We start from the raw sequence: 12,427 nt of genomic DNA on the forward strand, positions 1-12,427 counted from the left end.
GTGATGCTTAGTGAAGGCGAAACTACACAGACTTTCCAGCTCAGCCATGCCACGCGTGCTAGACCTGACGTCTACCCCAGATAAATCCTCACACGTGGGTAGAAGGAAACACAAAGATCAGCTTCGCAGCATTGCTTATAATAACTTTAAAAAAAAAAGGAAAGAAAGTAGAGGAAGAAGCAATATAAATATTCACAAATGTTCATTAACGGAGGAAAGGGATAAATAACCTAAAGTATATTATTTATGTGTACCGGATACCTTGCAGAAGATGAAAATCAATGAATAAATACTAATAAAAATGGATAAATATTGAAAACAAAGTTAAATGAAAAAGGTAAGTTAAGAATGGCTCTTAAAGTGTGATATCATTTATGATGTAGATTTCTGAAATATTGCGAACGATGCACTGCACTGCTACCACGGCGCCCAGATGAAACAAGATCACAAGCACATGGACAGGAAGGAGGCCTGCTGACCTCCGCAGAGCGCACCCATCTGGGAAGGAGGGAAGAAGGGAAGTGGGGGGGGGGGAGTTCAAAGGGGCCATCAACGTATCTGTAATGTTGTACTTCGGTGATGAAAATCTAAAGGAACCCTGGTAAGCAGGTCAGCATCTATTTATTTAACGAGGGAGACACAGATTGGTGGATGTTTATTATATCCTTCGCTGTCTGTTTGCAATTCTCTCTTTGTAAAGCCCGGTTCCTGTCTCCTTGGGGAGAAGCGGAGGGAGAACGGTGAGTGGCTCACGGCCCTCCTGGGTCTGGGCGGTGTGACCACAGGAGCCAGCAGTGGCGGTCTGTGGCAATTCCAAGACTCCTGGCGGACCACTGTCCCACAGGGTCACACCAGGACCTTCACGCAACAACCCTATACACTCTATTTTTTTTTTTAATTGCAGTTTGGTGAAGGAGAAAACGCACCGAGCTGAGTGCTGGTCCACTGATGAGTTAGTCACTTTGCACAAGCATTTTAACTCCTTGGGGTGTGGATTTTCTTATCTGGAAAATAAGGCAATTGGACCCCAGACAGCTAAAGTGCTGATGGAATCTACCACCCTCCCCTGCTGGGGCTCCATCATGGGCGCCACTCGTGCTGCGTGCCCCGCAGATCTTCCTGCTTTGGGGTAAGAACTCCCCATTTCTAGTTGGGGCCCACTGCTCTGCTCTCGCGCGTGTGGTTTGGCCTGGCCTGACCCATTTCCCTGCCCCAGGGCCGCACTGGTTCGGTTCAAGGATGAGCATCTGAAATGGGGAGCTGGGTTTCCTCCGTCTGCCTCTTTCCATCAGCCCTCTGAGCCCCTGGAAGTGGAGCCGTGGGGGCCATGTCCACAGCCCTCATGCTGTCTGGCTTCTGGCTGCTGTGGGTGACACAGCAGGACATGGGGACCGGGGAGGAAGTGAGCTCACATTTGATCTCCTGAGTCCCTCCCTACAGGGTCACCTTGGACTGGCCACGTCCCTGTGTCCAGCCACAGCTCAGTGGGCAGCCCTCTTCACATGGCACTGTACTCTGGGTCCCAGTAACGGACCCTGCTCCTCCAGGCTGAGGGGTCCACCGGCCCCAAAGAGAAGTCAACACTCTCTTCATTTAATTTTCCTTGAATTATGCAGATTGGGAGTGACAGGCCTGTTTCCTGCCCAGCCTCTGACCGATAAAGAAACTGCTGCTGCAGGGACCCTGTTACAGGCCCAGGAAATGATCCCTTGAGCCCAGGCTCCTCGTTGTGTCTCCTGGTTGGGGACTCGCGGCACTGGTGACCCTCAGCGTGGGCGGTATCACAGCTTCTCAACTTAACGGAGGCGGGGAGGAGGAATGAAGTGTGGTGTGAGGTGAGGCACTGGGGGCGGGTGCTGAGGCATTTCCTGTCTGTGGTGACCATCACGTGATGGAGATTTGGGTCAGCTGACTTCTATACAACAGTCAAAGAGGAAAGAAGACATTGAGGACTGAGGAGGCCCATCTGAGAGCAGGACAAGTGGAGGGGCTCCCCAGCGGCACTGAAGGAGCCTCCCCACAAGCTCCCAGAGTCTCAGGGCAGTGCGGGCAGCGGTCAGGCCGGGGCCCAATTCCAAGACTTGCCAAGATCTTGGCAGTGGGGAGGCAGGAGAGGAACTCTGAGACATGGGACTGTGGTGTTCAGGCAGAAACGTGCGGCTGAGAGTTTTGAACCCCACGCACCCCTGAACCCTCTCCACCAGCAGAGGGGACCCCTTGACCCCTGTACGATGCACAGGAGCTTTCCTGGCATAAATGCTTCCCTTGACCATGGACTGCTCCGCGGCTCACACAGGATGCAGACACGGGATGCAGACAAGGGAAGCAGACAAGGGATGGGGCTCTCCTCAGGGCCATTCCCACATCCCAGCATCGCTTCCAGGTGCATGAAGGTTTAGACTCCTCACGGCCCAGACAGAGGCAGAGGCTGCAAGGGAGGATTGTGCACCCCAAAAGAGTTTTGGAGCTGCATCCACAGGAGTCTGGGGGGACGTTCGAGAGTGGAGTTGAGGGCTGGAGGACCCTGGAGAATGAAGTGCCACTCTCAGAGGACTGACATCAGTGCACATTCAGGACAGATGTACTAACACAGGCACATGGCAGTTGGCGGGGGGGGGCGGCTGACCATCTTGCAGGTGGGTGACAGAGCCCTGGGCGGGGGGTTGGCCAACAGTTCATGTAGTCCAAATGCAAGAAACCCCCTGGCACGTGGCAGCCTTGCTACTCAAGATGGTCTGAGGGCTAGTGGCGTCCCATCCCTGGGATCCTGATAGACATGCTCCCTCCCAGACTTCATGAAGTAAAATCTGCATTCTAGAAAGTTCCCAGAGTATTCACATACACGTCAGGTGTGGGTGGCCCGGTGCCGCTGAGGAGGAGAGGGTCTCAGGGTCAGGGAGGCTTCAGTGATGGAGTGGATCGGTGTGCACCCCTCTCAGCCACCCTGGGAATGCCCAGAGGGCGTCCCCATCACTCAGGTGAGGGGCCACCAGAATCTTCCACAAGTCCTGTGGCTCCTCCAACCTTTTTAGGCCAGAGGTAACATGGGACTCAGAGTCCCTAAACAAAAATGGAGGCCAGGTCCCTCTGAGGAAGGGTCTTACAGCAAGGCCACAAATGCATACAATAAGCCTCGTCCAGAATGATCTGAGCCACTTACCAGTGCTGTGGGTTGCATGATGTCCCCCCAAAAGATGGTGAGGTCCTAACCCCCAGTGTCTGTGAACGTGACTTTATTTGGAAATAGAATATTTACAGATGATCAAGTTAAGATGAGGTCACTAGGGTGAGCCCTAATCCAGTGTGACTGGTGTCCTTATAGAAGGCGGCCATTTGGACACAGACATACGCAGAAGGAAGATGACGTAAAGACACAGGGAGAATGCCACCTGCAGCCAAATGAACCCCTGAGCCCACCAGAAACTAGGAGGCATGGGACAGATTGACCCTCAGAAGGAACCAAGCCTGGGGACACCTTGATCTCGGACTTCTAGCCCCCAGAGCTGTGAGACAATAAGTTTCTGTTGTAAATTCAGCTTGTGGTACTTGATTTACAGCAATCCTAGGAAATAACACAATCCGGGTGCCAGTGAGCTGGAGAAAGTGAAATATCTAGACTTTCTGAAGGTCCTTAAATATTCTATCTGAAGATCAATAAATATTAACTCTGAACTCATGCTAATCTCAGAGACCCAAACCCCACATGGCTCACCAGAGAGCGAGCCTGTGGATTTCAGGTGCAAGAGAGAGTGTGGCCCAAGTCCGTCTCGTTATGGGCCCAGTGAGGTCACGGATGCACCACTTGGGGGTCTCCCCAGGCCCAGAATAGATACACTTAGTAGCTACACTGCTTCTCTGATCTTCAGAGAGGGAAGATATGGTGGAAAGCCCTCTCACCAAGACAGTCCAAGCCATTATCACAGTCCAAGAAGGAACTGGAGAAATCACTGCCACCATCAAGGTCTTGAAAGATGTGGGAGTGGTCATTCCACATGGCGCTCGACCCCACCCGTTTAGCCAGTGCTCAAGCCAGATGCATTATGGAGAATGGCTACAGAGCAGGGTGGCTACGCTTTCTCTGTAAGGGGCCAGATGGTAAGTATCTCAGGCTCTGTGGGCCATGTTTGGTCTCTGTCACACATGCTTCTTTGTTTTATTTTGCAACCCTCAAGAAATGTAGACATCATTGTTAGTTTTCAGGGTGTGCGGAAACAGGCCTCAGGCAAGATCTGGTGCACAGACTGTCATTTGTCAAGCTCTGTGTATAGAGTGTCATAAATTTAATCAAGTGGTGATGACAAGTGCCGACGTTCAGGATGTGATACTGTTTCTGGAGAAAATTCCTTGGCACCTGATAGGCAGCTCTTGACCTAGAAAACGTTTGGTTCCCCCCCACCCCGTTCCTTTCAGCAAAGACGATCAGCCGTAGTTCGCCTTTGCATGGCAGGGGCAGCAATATACCTCTACCGTGTGGCCTTGGGGTTGCGCCAACTCTCCTGCTCTCTGTCCTAACACACTCAGGAGAGGCCTTGAACATTCTGCTAAACACCCTCCTGGCCCATTACAGTGATGACATGATCTTATTTAGTCGGATTTGGAACACAGGAAGTCAGATGACTTAGTAACTAACACATGTGTCAGAGATTGGAACTGCAAACATTCAGGAACCTGGCCTGTTAGTGAGACATTTGGAAGACCTGGGGCAGAGAAAACATCCTCTCGAAAGGGAACAATTAATTTTGCACCACGTACCACTCACCCCAATAAATGCTCATGGGCCACTTTGGATTTTGGAGGTAATATATTCTACTTTTGAACATATTTATTCTGGCTCTTTTAGCAGGCTACCAATAAAGTTTGCAATTTTGAGTGGAGTTCAGAATGATACAAGATGCCTTGCCGCTGGGGCCCAGAAGTTTCAACGGCTTGTGAAGTATTTACGGCAGATGTAGATATTGCATGGTGTCTTTGGAAATCCTAATGAGAGACAGAGCACAGATTTGTGTTAATTCTCTGTTCCCATGTGACAAGTAGCCCCAAAACTGAGCAGTTTGAAACCACAGACATTTATTCTCTCACCATTTCTGTGGGTCAGATATTCCGTCACAGCTTAGCTGAGTCCTCTGGCTCAGGGCCTCTCACAGTCAAGCTGCCAGCTAGGACGGAGTTAAAGTCTCAGGAATGTGCGTACATCAACTTTCTTTGCCCTCACCATAAGCAACCGGCCTCTGTACAAAGTGGCGATGACAGCATAGGATCAACACCATGAATTTCCCCTCCTTGTGGCTGATCTGAGCCCCTCATTGTGACCAATCTGAGATATACCACTTCTGAGTTCCCATCCTGCCAATGGCAGAGGCTGGCACAGGAGCGTGGGTATGGCATCACTCCCCAGGAGCAGCGGCCGGCAACCTAGCAGCAAAATGACTGCATGGGACTCCTCCATTGTGGAGGGGCAGGGACTCATAGTCCGGATCTGGGCATGGCCCTCCTCTCAGGCTGCAGCTACTGGCAGCCCCACCACTTGTGAATTTAGAAAATGCATAATCCCATGCATGGAATGCATCACAACACATTTTAGGGCAAGGAGATAAAACAATGCCCAAGCAATTCACAGGTCTTTTCACATGCCCCATCAGATATATGGTCCCATCTCAACCACAGTGCACATGTCCAGCAATACAAGTAGGAATGGCTTTTCCTATGATTACAAGATGTAACTGCTGGAAGGAATTTTGCTACCCACCCCCATGACCGTGGCCTGAGTGGGTTGGAGTGCTGTTGCCCACAAGAGGCCGGCTTCCATTTGGAAACACACTCTTGGTCCCATTGAATGGCAGAGGAGACCGTCCTTTAGGCCTCTTCATGCCACTGAACCAGCAGGCAGAGAAGGAGGATCAGCTAGAGGGATTGGTCCTAATGACCAAGGGAAACGGTGTTCCGGCTGCACAATGGGGACAGGAGGATGACGCTTACAGCACAGGGGAGTCCCTGGGGCTTCTGCCAGGGCTTTCTCACCCCATAGTCCTGGTCGATGGAAAACTAAAGCCAACCCATGAATACAGGACCGCTTAAGGTGGATGTCCAGATTTGGGTCACCCCACTGGGTAAATAACAACACGCAGCTGAAGTGACAGCAGATGACACAATGGGACATGAAATGGGAAGGAAGCTATGAGAACCACCTTTGACTTCTTGACCAACAACCAAAGCAGTTACTGTAGCAGCTACGTCTTATATAAACTAAAAGCAGAAAGTCCTTAACTAACTTCTGGAAGGTTTAGGTTTCTAAGACGTAAAACAAGAAGAGAAATTATCTAACTGTATGTAACATATGTAGGTAGAGAGCAAATTTGACTGTGTAAAGTAGTTTAAACTTTGGATACAAAAAAATTTAAAAACTGTAAAAAGTTTATAGTATATATGATGGACAAAGGTTTAAAAACTTTAAGACATAGGAGCAGCCTGGTGGCACAGTGGTTAAATTCACGCATTCCACTTTGTCGGCTCAGGGTTCGTGGGTTCAGATCCCGGGCGTGGACCTACACACCACTTGTCAAGCCATGCTGTGGTGGCATCCGGCATAGAAAATAGAGGAAGATTAACATAAATGTTAGCTCATGGACAATCTTCCTCAAGCTAAAAGTGGAAGATTAGCTAATCTTCCTCACCAAAAAAAAAGACAAAAAACCAAAAGTTTAAGACATAAAGATCTCATACAAGTTGATTTTTAAAACCCTAGAACCCCAATTGATAAAGAGGCAAAGAGAATGAACACAAAATGCTTAAGAGGCAGTACACAAATGCCTAAAATGTATAGGAAAGGTGAAAAATTATGAGTAATCAAAGAAATAATTTAAAATAATAACAATATTCAAGCCAATCCGATTGTCAGATTTTGCTTTTCTAATCAGAAGAGTCAAAGCTGCTGAATGAAGTTCAGGTGAAATGCACACCTACGTTCACAGTCAGTGGAAATGCCCATCACCTTTGTGGAAACCAACATGGTACCTTGTATCAGGAGTTTTAGAAAGGGCATGCTCTCTGATCCAATAAATCTGCCTTTGGGGACGCCCTAAAGAAAGAATCCTAAACACAGAAAAATCATTTTGCATGAAGATGGGCATCAGAGGAAATCTTAGTAGTAGTGAAAAACTGCAGACAACTCAAATTACCAACAACAGAGAAATCATTACGAAATCCGGGCCACAGCTACGCGATGAAATATTATGGAATTTGTGATAACATGGAGAATTCTCATGCGACAGTGTGAAACAAAGAAAGACCAAGATCCCAAAAGTTTACCAACAACTCAGTGGAAAAAAGCAGAAAAAAGAAAACGCCAGTGGGTATCTCTGAGTAATGAAAAGTATGAGTTATGACTTTTTCCTTGAATTCTGCTTTCTTAGTCAATGAAATGTTCCTATAGTGAGCGTAATTAACTTTTGTAATTGAAAAGTTCTGTATTTTTAAAAATAAAGTGTCATGATTTTGCTCTCCCCAAAAAGAGAGAAAGAGGAGCGGTCCCCTGCCTCCCCCAGTGAGCGAGTCAGTGAATCAGTGATTCAGCCCCAGAGTGGGTATTTGACCTTAAAGTGGTTCCCCACGGGCCACGCCTCCCTGGCATGCCTGCCCCATGGCCTGCTTCCTCACCCCTGCCCTGAAGTTAAACACAGGCCCAGGGTGAGCGTGAGCTGTCTGTTATCTCTTAGATTTCAGCAGCCCAGCTGAGGGACGCCACCCATTCCTGCCCATTGGGTCCTTGTCCCACCTAACGAACCCCAGAGGCTCATTCAGTGCATGCCAGCGGGGCACGAACTTGCCCAGGCCTCTGCTCATTCTCCTCCCCCCTCCCCCCAGCCGTAGCCCTCCCCACCCTTCTCCTTCGGCAAGGCAGGGCAGTCCTTCCCATTGATCAAGCCTCCAAAACCAAAATTAAGTCCTAACCATGGCCTCCAAGGAATTGAAAACTAGGAGTGAGAGACGGGGGAATGATACCTAATTCCTCACTCGCAAGCCATCCCTTCCAGTGTCCCCCAACTCTGCCAGGCTGCGGTTACTTAAACCTCCAATGCTGGGCTCGGCACCAACCAGGTCTGAACAAAGCCGTGTTCCTCCCAGCAGGGGAGTCTGGAATACATCTGCTGACTCCTCGCCTAGGTTCCAGGAGTCTGGGGTAAGTGTGGGCACTGTACACTCCCCATTAACCTGCATCTCAGTCCCCACGGTGAGTAGACTGGCTGATTGTGTCCCAGGACGCTGTGTCCCCGTCCGTCCTACAGGCCCCGGCTGGAGTCTTGCCTCCTTGGGCCTCAGTGCTTCACCTCTCCTGACCGTGAGCGCTGGTCGGTCCAGCCCAATACTCCTGCTCCCATGATCCGCCATGTTCCCTCCTGCACCCACCCGCCACTCCCTGATGGAGCCCTTTGATGTGGCCCTTTGGTCAATTTCAATCCACAGTCTACCCCAGACATCGGTGTGTGTGTAAATTTTTTATTCCTGCCATGAGGATTTCCTATCTGGCCTGGACTAATGGTGAACAGTCCCCGCTCCCACTGAGAAAAGGACAGGAAGAATTACAAGTAAATTACTCATAAGGAGATCTTCCCAAGGATGGCAGTTGCTGGTCTCTGCACTGCTCTAAGGCCTGCTTCCACTGGACTATTTTATGGGTCTCAGAGACAAAGGCGTGGTGAAGAGAGGCCAGGCTACCCAACGGTTCGGTGATTGGTCATGACTGAGCAGTAGGGAGACTTTCATTTACAAGACAGAGGCCCTGGGTTTGGTCATTTTTAAAGAGCCTCACTAACTTTATTTCTATTTTATATCTTTTATTCGTATCTTCCCTTTTTTATTTACTTCTTTGATGAGAGATTTTCACATATTGAGGTACATGGGGTAACTAGGCAAGTTCAAAACTGATTCGGCTTGAACTGGAAAGCCTGACCTATGGCCTATCAAACATATTGCGCACTTGCTTATCCATTAAAGTAAGGAGCAGGCTCTCTTCAGATAAGAATGCAGACTTCCTCTCCCACGTCCTATTGGTAACGTCCTATTGGTAACGCCCGGATTAGTCTCTTTCCTGGCATCCTGGTCATGTTGACCTGCTAATTTGCAACTGAATACTTCTTTGAAACATTGATGAATATGTATCCTGGGCGTGTTTAATGTATCTTCTTTGTTCTAGAAAGATATAAGACTGTACCGAAACCCATGCTTCTCTGGAAGGCTTTCTAAGGCCTTCCTGGGTTTGTATTCTTCACTCTGGCTCACAATAAACTCACCCCAATTTTGATTTATAGGTTGGTTATGGATTATTTGCCTCAACATCTTCTAAATGTAGTTGCTGAGAGCTGGGCCCTGGAACTCGGGCAAACGTGATCACTCGTCCACCAACTGGATCACGATGGATAAAGGATTGTGATTCTTGGGCCAAGTCCTAGCTCGCTGGATGTGTCCTTACCGGGTCTTTGTGTCCCTGCTATGCACAGGGAGGGCAGCGGCCCTGACAACAGGTAGGGCCCTGTCAGAGGGGTGTGGAGTGGGTCACCTCTGAGTCAATTGTTGTCAGCGTTCCAGCTTCTGTGCAAACTTCACACCTGCTGGAGACAAAACCAGCAATGTCGGTGCCACTTTTATCATGAGAGTTGCTACTGGAAGTTGATGCAAAAACAAACGGCAGAAGTAGTCCCCCAAACAAGGATCTTTTCTCTTCATAACGACCCTAAAATTTAGCTGAGGCAGGTTATAAGAGAGGACTCAAGAGGTTGGGGGGAGGTCAAGAAAAATTCCTGGGGGCCTGCCCAGTGGCATAGCGGTTAAGATCATGTGCTCCACTTCAGCGGCCGCCTGGAGTTCACAGGTTCAGATCCCAGGAGCAGACCTACGCACCGCTTATCAAGCCACACTGTGGCAGGCGTCATAGAGGAAGATGGGCACAGATGTTAGCTCAGGGACAATCTTCCTCAGCAAAAAGTGATGTGGGGTCGGTGAGCCGAGGAGTCGAAAGAAAGATTTCTTAGACTCTTAAGATCTGGCAGTAGTGCTCTTTTATTTAGAGAATAGAATAGCATGGGGACAGGACCCATGGGCAGTCAGAGCTTCTGCTGCCACCGCTTCTGCTGCCCCCGCTGGCATGGGGACAGGACCCATGGGCAGGCAGAGCTGGTGTGTGGGGACAGGACCCACGGGCAGTCAGAGCTCCTGCTGCTGCCCGAGTTGAGGGTTAGGGCTAAATTTAAGGCATAGGTATATGATTCATCTCTTTACAAGACAAAGGAAAGAACATGAAAAAAAAGTTAAAATGGTATCAGTGCAGGTGGGGTCGGGTCATTGGGTGATCCCATGACTTTTAGACAAGAATCAAATCAGATTAAGTAAAGGTTAGAAAGGTTAGACGCCACCACCCTAAATCAGTTACATGAGATTGCCAGACAGCAACCAATTTAAGTTCTTGCCTTCCCCATTAAGAGTTTCTAGGGACAAGGTCATCTCTCCTCTTCTTCCTGGTACAGAGAGGGAGGCACCTTTTACAGATAGAGATTTACCTTACAAATGTAAATGTGTCCCAACAAGGGCAAGTTCCATTCCCCAGAGCCTCCTTCCCTCTCCCAGTTTATCAAAAGCAATCAGCCCCAAACAATCCCGATGCCAAAGAGACATATCCTGGGGTGGCCAATTTCAGGTCCCTACAAGGTCCTCCCCGCTTCCTTCACAAACGCAAATGTCTCTCAAAAGGGCAAGCAAAATTCCAGTCCTTGGAGCCTGCTTCTCATCTGTAGTTTTAAAAATAACCAGCCTAAAATCCTCATCAAAAGGAGGAGGATTGGTGGCAGATGTTAGCTCAGGGCTAATCTTCCTAAAAAAAAACAAAAAAAAGAAAAATTCCTGAGCCCTGTGGTCACTCAGTAGTGGGTAAGTCCTGGACCCCTGGACGCCTCCACTCATTTGCTGTCTATTCCAGGATGGTGCTGCCTCACTCCTCGGGGAAAACCATTTAGGCACCTGGCAAAAGCGTTCATCCTAATGTCTTAGGTGCCAGTCCCACACCCTAGAGGTGACCCTGCAAAATAAGAGCCAGCCTGTGCCGTTCAGCAGCCTTCTCCACAGTGTTGACAGGTGTCGATGAAAATAATCCATAACCAATCTATAAATGAAAATTTGGGTGAGTTTATTCTGAGCTGAAATCTGAGGACCATGGCCTGGGGCCTTTCTTCCCTAAGGAAGAAAGGGCACCAGGGAAGTGAGGTGTACAGAGTGGTTCTATACCCCCATACAGGACATTTCACACAGGATTGAAATGTCCCTCCCACAATAGTCACAAGATTGCCCTGTCGGCACAGCGCTTGATGGACACAGCAGGTAGTGGGTCTGCTATCTCAGTGGGCGCAGCAGGAGGCAAGTCTATTGTCTGGAGCTGGGTGGTCACAGGTGAGCACAGCAGTCAGTTCCTAGCCTAAGGAAAGATGTTTAATGCTTAAGGGAATGCCAACGTTGGGAGGGGGAGGGAAGTTGCACCTTTATCTCAAGGGCCTTTGTTCTTGCCATGGGGAATATCTAAAGCAGATATACAATGCATGCTCAACGGCTGCGGTCAGGCCCTTTTGGAAAGACAAGGTCAGGCCGAATTAGGTTTACACAAAATGGCTTCCTCATATACTCCAATATATCCTATTACTTGCCATTTTTATTTGTCACAGCAATGTTAAAACAAGTGACTTTGATGCGGGGTCAGTGAGCTGAAGAGTCGAAAGAAAGATTTCTTGGACTCTCAAGGTCTGGCAGTAGTGCTCTTTTATTTAGAGAATAGCATAGAATAGCATGGGAACAGGACCCATGGGCAGTCAGAGCTGCTGCGTGGGGACAGAGCCCACGGGCAGGAGGAGCCGCTGCTGCTGCCGCTTCTGCTGCAAACATGGTGGAGAGTAAGGCTAAATTTAAGGCATAGGTATGTGAGTTATCTCTTTACAAGACAAAGGAAAGAATATGTAAACAAGTTAAAATGGTATCAGTGCCAGTAGGGTCCAGCCATTGGGCGGTCCCACAACTTTTAGATAAGAATCAAACGGGATTGAGTAAACGGCAGAAGCCACCTCTTAAATATTATCCTCAGCTAAAGACAAAGGAGGATTTTGGGGTGGGTGGTCAGTTACATGAGGTTGCCAGACAGTAAACAACTTAAGTCCTTGCCTTCCCCATTAAGAGTTTCCAGAGATAAGGCCATCCCGCCTTCCTCCTGGCGCAGAGAGGGAGGCATCTTTACAGATGTAAATGTTTCTCAGCAAAGGGCAAGCAAACTCTGCTCCTTGGAGCCTGCTTCTCATCTGCAGTTTTAAAATTAAACAGCCTAAAATCCTCATCAACTTCATTGTTAACATATAAATTAGGAGAGATGCGGGGCTCTCCAATTATTCTGCCTCCCTTG

Source organism: Equus asinus, chromosome 18, assembly GCF_041296235.1.
Source record: "Equus asinus isolate D_3611 breed Donkey chromosome 18, EquAss-T2T_v2, whole genome shotgun sequence".
Taxonomy (NCBI): domain Eukaryota; kingdom Metazoa; phylum Chordata; class Mammalia; order Perissodactyla; family Equidae; genus Equus; species Equus asinus.